This window comes from Acartia tonsa, chromosome 15 (assembly GCF_053477335.1).
Source record: "Acartia tonsa isolate MP-2025a chromosome 15, ASM5347733v1, whole genome shotgun sequence".
NCBI lineage: Eukaryota > Metazoa > Arthropoda > Copepoda > Calanoida > Acartiidae > Acartia > Acartia tonsa.
This window is the reverse complement of record NC_137274.1, coordinates 26,370,103-26,379,649: the sequence shown is the minus strand read 5'-3', so window position 1 is coordinate 26,379,649 and position 9,547 is coordinate 26,370,103. Positions and strand designations below refer to the sequence as shown.

Genomic DNA, 9,547 nt, shown 5'->3' with positions numbered 1-9,547 from the left:
TCTATACCTACGAGGTCTGTCATTACTACATTTACATGTTTATTTTACATGCAAACACAAACAATCCTAAATTAATTACATATTTCCACATTATATGTTACTAGCGGTTTCGCCCCTAGCCTCTAGGGGCTTTGCCCCAAGAGGTTTGATCAAACCAATTTTTTGTAGGTAATTTAGATTTTAAAGAATAAATCTAAAAAAAATTTATGGGGGGGGGAAGTCGACCGCACTATTTGAATTTTATTTTTAAAATGAATTTTTTTTTTTGGGGTGGGTGGGGGTGTCCCACCCCCCAAGAAAATAGTTATAAACCTTTCCGGGACCTATGAGACCTGTAAAGGAGAACCCAATCAGTTCAGCGGTTAGCGAGATCATTTGCTACAAACAAACAAACAGACAAACAGACATCGTTCTACTTTGTATTATTGACGTATGAGGGGATGTACAGACAGACTGGAATACGAGTATAGAGTAGCTTCGATACAATTAAATATCAATAATATAACAAGGTATTTCTAAAAAATACACATTTATTAAACAATTAAAACTGGTTAGAAATAGGCAGATTAATGGGATTATTATTATAGGATATATTTAATATGATATCAATTAAAGGCTTGGACGTCCTGTTTCTTAGTTAGGTAAGAAACGACGTACTTGAACACGTGGGAAATATAGATACCGCCAGCCTAGACTTATAGGCTTGTATCTAACCGAATGCAGACGGGAGGAAGCGTATTCACTCTTTGGCCTGCAACAATCAACTAGCCCTCAACACAGCAGGATGGAGTATAGTAGCGGTTACAAGTGGAGGTCTGACTCAGCCAGAGAAGTATAGGAATGTGAACAGGGATAGGGATACATAAACTTGGATGGTGAATACCACACTTGCCCCCTCTGAGGGAATATGAAATATTCCCTCACAGTTGACCTGCACGCCGGCTTCTGCGGGTTGATGTTGTACTCGCAGGTTCTTCGATTGCGGCCATAGCCCTCTCTACGATATCAACAGGATTGGGTTCAGAGGAAGTAGGATCTTCTGGAGCTGCTGGAGGCTCTGGAGCAACAGCATTCTGGAGGGCCAACATGCCCTCACAGGGAGCCGTGGCTACTGGATCTTCAGAGGCAGCGCCAGCCTGTGGATTAACAGGTAGATCAATTCCAGATGGAAAGAGCTCACTGATTTGAGCATCGAGCTCTGTGTCACTGTTTTCCTCTGCAGGATCCAGGACCTCTGGATTGCCTTCTCTATCGGTGGGCCTGTACTCATCAGAGCACTCAGAACCGCCATAATGAGAAATCAGCTCAACTCCATCATCATCTGGCCGGGGTACGTCTCCAGCGGGAAGAGGTGCCTCTATGGTCGCCACATTCTGCCCAGGTACATTCATTACATTACAACGAGTATTAATATATTTAATTACCCTGTCAGAGTTTTGGTCTAACAGTCGACTAGTGGCCTCAATAACCGTGGTCATTCGTGATTTTAACTCAACGGTCGAGTCCTCAGAGACAGTGCGAATTTTTTCGCGCAAAGTTTTGCGGTTCCGCAGTAATTCTGCGGAAATTTCAATAAGGCGCTTGCCATGTTGTATATATGCTTTCTCAACAAATGAAGCATTGCTAGCAATTTTAGATTCCAGACTTCTCTGGAAGGGGAGAAGAGCTTCCTCCATTGCTTCTTTTACAGTGGAGGATAGGACTTTTTTCCATTCCTCAGCAGTCACCCAAAAAGCCTTAGGCTCACTTTTACTTTCTGCTAATGTCTCTTTCTTTTTAGGGGGTAATGGAGGCGGTTGAATTTCCACCTTAGCCTTTTTGGCTACTGGGCCGCCGCTGCCTGTTGGTGTTGGCGGACGTTTTTCTACCGCTTTTGGGGCAGATTTTACGGCGACTACCTCCAATTCAGGTGAGGCACTACGTTTTGGTGGCGATTCCACCCGATTTTTTTGCGGTTCCCCTCCCCTATTTTGTTCCATTAGAGGCCTGGTCCTAGGCCTGGCTTTATCGGAATATTCGTTGGCCTCTAAGTTTTTAGCCTGCCGCAATTTTTCTTGCAAGTCAAGGAGTTCCTTTGGAACATCTTTTCTCGCGGTGCGGTAAACGTGGATCGATCTTGAGACACATTGCAGTTCACTGAGGTTTTCAGGGTTGCGCGGCGGTTTTACACGCGGCTGATACCTGTTTTCATCAGGTTCATAGTAGGCTTCCTCAGGGCCGCCCTGGGGATAACCATGATTGCTGTCATAATAATAGTCCTCTTCATTGTAAAAGGGTGCCTCTTCATATTCTCGACGGTATGAAGAGTGACCGGCCCCATGGGAGTGGTGAAAACCCCTTGAAAAATTCCGCCTGGGATATCCTAAAAAAATAATAAACTTAAAATTAAGGGTCATTAATTCCTTATACCGAATAAGGAAATATTTTTACAAAGACGACCTTTAGGGACGACAATCTTATAGGTATATATGTTTGATACAGGTCGTCCGTTTTTGGGGATTAGTTTTCCCCATTATTTGTAAAATCCCGCAATTCGTGTGTTTCACTCGTACCTCCTTCTTTGTACGCGTGAATTTTGGTGCAGGCTAATATGTAGATGATAAAAGCGACGCATAATAACGACCCTATTCCTGTAAGGATGGCTGCTACTACAAGCACTATATGATACCAAGTACTGGATAGAAAATCAACCACCTTATGATACGTTTGAATAAACCAGGAGTCAGTTATTTTTACTTCAAAATTATTGGAGTCTGCGGCAAGTTGGCTGAGGTATAATTCCTCGGCACTTTCTGAGAAATTAGTTTTTTCTAGGCTTTGCCAAGAATGATATAGAAATAGGCTAATCGGTTTATCCATAAGATATTGGTTTACATTTAGTATTTGCATACCCTGCCCTTGATTACCAAGGAATTTTCCTTGGTACAAATGTAAGAAAATTGGATTTTCGGAACATTTAGTTGGGGTTAAATGGGTGGTGTTAACCAATCTGCGTGAAAATGGTGATATTCCCATAGTCTTATTATTGATTGAAACCGAAAAATGATCCACAAAACAGGGTAAATTTTCTCCCAAAGAAACATTGATTTTAAGACTATCGCACTGTATTACTAAATCCAGCTCACCGAGCGCCCTAACTAGTTTTTTACGATGAGTCTGAATACTGCTTTTAGACAGAAAATGGTTCTGTAAACAGCGAGTTTCGGGGACAATTAATTTGTTATATTGTTGGTAGGAATAGAAAATCTCTAGTGGTAACATGTCATCTTTTTCTTTAGCGTTTAAGAGTGGGAAATATGGTTTTATAGAATTTGTGAACCATACCATTAAGTTATCAATATTAGTTTTGTAATAAAATAATTCGGGAATTAGACTTTCAAAATGTTTTTTATCTTTAAGTTCTAGTGCTAGAGTAATTTGGGGATCGATCACTAGATATTTTTGGGCACCCTGTTCTCCTTCAAATGTAAACAATGAAATATTAAAGATGTCTACCGTTCGCCAAGGAGAAGTGAATTTTTGTGCGCTATCAGTTTTATCATCTGAGATAATTCTATCGTAGCCTATTCTCAGATTGTGATCTAAACAATTGTTTCCCACCCAGTGACTGCCCAGGTAACAGCCCGCTTTTGTTTGTAATAATTCAACAGGCTCAGCCTGGACCCCTATTTGTTTTTCTTCAAATGTCCCAGGGATAAAAATGCCGTTAATGTTTACGCCGTTTCCCTCGCAAGCGGGGTCGATGCCGTTAAGGAGGTCGTTGGGGTAAGTAAGTGTCCCGTTTACCAGGAAACGCGTGTATGACATCTGGTGTTCATACACTGAGACTGATTTCCCTTCAAAGTTAAATATTTTAGTTTTGGACATGGTGTAACAGTCTTCATAAGTTACGAGGTTTGGTATCTCCACGAGTGCTGGAGCAGCGAGGTGTATGTGGCTATATCTGCCACAATACCAGTAATGAGTACTGGTTCGGAGGTGGCAACGAATTCCAGGTATAATTTTTCTTTCAACCTTTTGCAGCAGGTGAAATTGTTTTTGTTCAATATTAGTAATATTAAGAAACGCAGCGCATTCAGAGATTTTCAAACGCGGATTTTCGTTTGCTACACATTGAGTCGCATCTATTTGTATTATTTCGGACGCATTTGATTTTGCCAAAATAATAAAAAGCCCCAAGAATCCCAAAATAAATTTACCTCGAGCTCCTGGTGCCTTTGCCAAATGATGCTGCATTTTATTTTTATGCTTCTCGTTTTTCTCTGAAATATGTTAATTAGTTAGTTTTAACATATATTTTTTTTTTTTTTTGTTTATTTTCGTTATTATACATACGTAGATTAAGCTATATACATTTGCCACCTTGGTTTTATAATTATACATTTTATATACATTTTATTTCTTCCTTTTAATTGGGTTATGCAGTCCGATTTGGACATGTATGCGGTTATCCCCCCCTTGTGACCTAGTTTTTCTTTCTTCTTCTAATATATACTTGGGTACTATGCTTTGTTTGTTAACGTTAATAACCTTTTCAGGGCTGGATTGTTTGGGTCTTTGTGCGAAGAAAGAAGCCTCGGACGGGACGGTTTCTTCCAAGAAACTATTTTCGACGTGGATTTGAGGACCGGATGACCGATCTGCGCCAGGGGGTTCTTGGTCTTTGGGCTGTGACTCAAATGGTGAGTTTTTTTCCATTATATCCCCTCCCCCATCACAATCCACCTCCCCCTGGGGTAAATCCTGACTAGTTTCAGGGTTTCCTTCTATAAAATCGTCACCATCGTTATCTAGGTAGGTAAAATCGTCATTTTCCATACCTTTATTATCGTTTATTTCGGTTTGCCCGGTATTATCTATTGTTAAGGTTATTTCCTCAGACGGGACGATTTCCTCAATAGGAAAGACGTTAAAGGAAAGTGTTTCCCCCAATAATTCTATTTTAGAATCTATTTTCCGTATTTTATCTCTACTAACAACTTGGTTAGTTTTTATTGGATTTGATCCAAAGGGACTGAGTTCAAAAAGGGCCTCTGAGAATTTTTTTGTTACAATAAAAGGACCCCCATAGAAAGATTGCAATTTTTTACTGACCCCTATCTTGACTAGGTTAAAAAATGCAAAGACCACGTCGTTAACGAAAAGGGGAGATGAAGCCTTCCTAGATTTATTTTGAAATTCTAAATAGATCTTGGATTTTTTGGAAACCTGTGCAATAATTTCTTCCAAATTTTTTAGGTAGTTTAAGTAAGACCTGCAGTCAATGTCCTGCCTTTTCTGCAAGATTGGAGAAAAGAAATCGAGATTGAGAGTTGGTTGTCTGCCGAACATAAGGTAATGTGGAGTATACCCCGTTCTTCTAGACGTACTAGAGTTAATTACAAAAGTGGTCAAAGCTAATTTTCTTGCCCAGTCTTTACTTTCGAATCGGTCATCGGATCTTAGACCTGCATAAATGCTTTGATTATGCCTTTCACATGGGTTACTATTAGGGTTTCTTGGGGGAATAAGTTTAGTTTCGATACCTAGTTCATCCATAACTTTTTTGAAAACTTCCCCAGTAAAATTTGTTCCCCTGTCACTCCTCAATGACCGAAATAAGCCGTAGATGGGTACCACCTGTTCAAGGATGACCTTCACCGTGCTTTCCACGGTGGCGTCCTTGATTGGGTGAGCGATAATGTACCTAGAGAATAGGTCAACTAGGATAAATATGTAACGGACATGTTGTCCTTGAAAATAGTTAGGGGTTAAAGGACCGATAAGGTCTACTGACACCTGGCCAAAAATCTCGTGACTAATGGCTGAATGGGTGATAGGTTGTTTGTGTTTAGGTACCTGCCCTATTTTTCTTAGGCAGGTAATACAATTTTTGATGCGTGATTCGACAAACTTATTAATTCCTATAAGGAAGAATCTTTCATTTATCTTGCGTGTTGTTTCGTTAACCCCCTTGTGACCTATACTATTATTATGTGCCAATTCAAAAACTTTATTATATAATCCAATGGGTACGACGGGTCTTTCAATGAATGTTCCATTGCTAAGAGGTTGTCTAAATATTAGAAGTCCTTCCATAACGTATAAATGTTCTATTAATTTAAAAAGGACCTCTTTCCGGCCGGTTAGTTCAGCTTTTTCAAAACTCGACAACTTCTTTTTTTCGAATATCCACCTACGAATTTCAGATAATACTTGATCTTTTTGTGTTTCAGATTGCCAAACATTGTTCACACCGACTTCCGAAGCCGAATGTAACTCAAAAATCTGGTCTTGGTATGGGCAATCCTGTTCATAAGGATCCAAGGTAAATGAGCTAGTACATTTTTCACAATCGGTTTCCTTATGTTCTTTGCATAAAAATTGCCCTCTAGATAGATTGTCGGCATTGCAATGGTCCCTACCCTTTCGATGAATTACTGTAAAGTCAAAACTTTGGATGAAGAAAATCCATCTCAAAGTTACACCATTTATTGTTCCTTTTTGCCATTTTTTGTAATGAACTAAGGAAATCGAATCTGTACGCACAATAAAGTTTCTGAATCTTAAATAATGAAGAAAGGTTTTAAGAACAAATACTAGACATGCTAATTCGCCTTTATAACTTGGATAATTTTTCTCTGCCCCGTTACATTTTTTGGAACATATTCCAATAATTCTTTCTTCCCCCCCCTGGTTTTGGCTGAGAATTCCAGCGAAATAACTCGTAGAAAAATCTACGTCTACTATAAAGGGGTTAGGATTATCCCACTGGGGATAGCCTTTACTTATAGAATTTGAGAACATATTTATGAAATTTTCCCAATCTTTTGATAGGGAATTGGTCCATTCGATAACTTTATCGTTTCTGTGTTCGTCTAGGGTACAAGAATTTTTTGCATAGGCTGGGAAATAGGCCCTATAATAATTGGAGAAGCCCAGGAAACGCTGGAGTTCCTTGCCTGTCCTGGGCCTGCTCCAATTTTTAATTTGTTCTAAATATTCGGGGTTCATTTTAAGTCCTTGGGAACTGACTATATGACCTAAATATGTACATTCGGATGTGAAGAATTTACATTTGGCTAGATTTAACTTAAGTTTTGCTATTTTTAGGACTCCGAAGAGTTTTCTGAGATGTTTCAGATGTTCCTCAACATTTTTTGAGAATATAATAAGATCATCAAGGTAAGAAATTATAAATTCATATAAGCCAGGGATAAGGGTTAGGACTCTGTCCATCAAGTGGCAGAAAACACTTGGCGCGTTACACAGTCCGAACGGCAGTTTCTTGAAAAGATACTGCCTGTTAAGGGCTGTGAACGCTGTCAAGTGTTTACTTTCCTTCGAAATGGCTAGCGCATGGAATGCGCTAGTCAAGTCGAGGGTGGTAAATACATTACCAGTGCCTAATTTTTCTAAATTACTAGAAATCAGGGGAAGGGGCCAATTAATTTTTCGTGTTACACTATTAAGCGCACGAAAATCGATAACGAACCTAAGCTTGCCTTCCCCCCCAGCCGTTGGTTTTTTCTTTACCGCAAAGATTGGGGAGGACCACTCGCTGTAGCCCTCCTCAATGACGCCCCCCCTTAGCCAATTTTCAATTTGTTCTTTTAATTTGGCTTCGTATAATGGGTTTAACTGAATGTTTCTAGCCTTAATAGGTTTAGCCCCGGGGATCAAATCTATTTTATACTGTAAGAGATCGCAGTTACCGATATCGGCATCGTCAACCGAAAATATATCGAAATGATCAAGGCATAATTTTACTACCTTTTCCTTCATCCCTGGGTTATTTTTGATAAGATCACTATTTTCTAAGTCTAATTTTTCTTTAATGAATTTAATTCTTTTAAGAAGTGTAGTTCCTGACAATTCATTTATTTGATTAATACTTTTATTGCAGGAATTTGGGGAATCTGATTCGAATTCAAAGCAATATCCAACTTTAACGTTATCCAATAAGGTAATATTTTTTCCTGCTAAATTGATAAAATTTACCCAACATTCTCCCTTCTCATTTACATTATAAATACCCTCCATAAGCATTAAGCCGTTATGGCTTGTCATTTTAGAATTATTTGGGGATATATACAGCTTCCTATTTTTATGATGAATAGGAATTGTTATCACCGTTGTATTCCCCCCCGGCAAGAATGTTGTTTTCTTTGCTAATTTTACGCATGTTTTATTTTGTTTTAATGTCCCAGTCCCCCCCTGGTTACTCCAATTTATTCCCGGGATAAGGGAGTTTTGTTCCGTATGAACATTATTTGTGGGAATTAAGGGTATGTTTTTACTTTCTTCAACTATATTAATTGTTGAATTTTCTATGGGGATTTGCTCGCCAGTGGGGAGCTCAAAGGAGAACTTATCTAGTAACAAATTAATTCGATTAACTTTGAGAAATTCATATCCTAGATTTATAATTTTAGACGTCGTTTCAGGGATATAAAACGTTTCTTCGAATATTTTATCTGACCCATCAAAGCTGAATTTTAAACTCACGTGTCCTATGATATTTACTGGTTTTAAATCTACAGACAGAGCGCTAAGATTGGCGGGGGTGAATGTGATTTTGTTATCATCTAAGATTTCTTTAGAAATAAGGGACCTAAAGTTGTTTCCTGTATCCACTAAAGCGTGTTGCAGGAATTCCCCCCCCACGGGATTAAGAACTTTTAGTTTTGCACAGATAGGCATTATAAAATAAATTATATTTTTAGTCGAAGCCTAAGATGCATATTTTCCAAGATCCCCACCTCAGCGGTTAGACGATGGTAATCCTCACACAGAGACTTCCTGTGTTCCAGGTATAGTTGTCTGTCGAAATTTTTTAAATAATGAAATGTTTTAACAATATGGTTAATTGTTAAAATAATTTTATATAGCTTTCGGGGTTTCATTAAGTTTTTTTTTTTTTTTTTTTTTTTTTTTTTTTTTATCAAGCGCTTTTCAGCTCCAGAAATTTCTCAATAAGCATGAGAATGTTGATAGTTCTAAAGAAACTACTTAACTTTAATACGGGTCCTTATTTATATACTTGGATATATGATAGAAACCTATCGGAATAAAACTGAACTAAAAAGTTTTCGAAAGATTGAAGAGCTACAAAGTAGCTTAAAAATAAGTGTTCAGCTTGCAACTAACAAGACATTAAAAACAGACTGACTTATTTTTTGACTTATATCTGTATTTATACAAAATATAGTGTCATTAGTTAGTATCTGATTCACGATACAAATAATATAAGGTTAGCGCTAAATTATAGCTCAAAAATTATTAGATATGGCTAATATAATAAAGAGGGTCAATGATGACTGGTTTATTATTCTGATATTGTTAGTATTTATACTTAATTTTTCCACCTATGGGGTAGAACAAGCTTATATATTTACCAGAATATAATTAATGCTGAAATCAGCTAAAAAAAATAGGATGTGGTTTGTAGTAACTGCTTTGATAGTAACTGGCCTCGATTAATAATGTGCATTCACTTTTATATAGACTTTTTATTCCACTGATAATCCTAGCGGAAGCTAATAGAACTAACTTTATTTCATTCTGC

General features: G+C 38.1%; 1 long non-coding RNA gene across 1 annotated transcript; it reads left to right on the top strand.

Annotated features, from left to right (window-relative positions):
- Positions 1-4,394: 4,394 nt before the first annotated feature.
- On the top strand, positions 4,395-6,690 carry LOC145307697 (uncharacterized). Its single transcript, XR_013875574.1, has 3 exons — positions 4,395-4,682; positions 5,239-5,334; positions 6,216-6,690. It is a non-coding gene; the product is annotated as an uncharacterized LOC145307697 (long non-coding RNA).
- Positions 6,691-9,547: the final 2,857 nt, after the last annotated feature.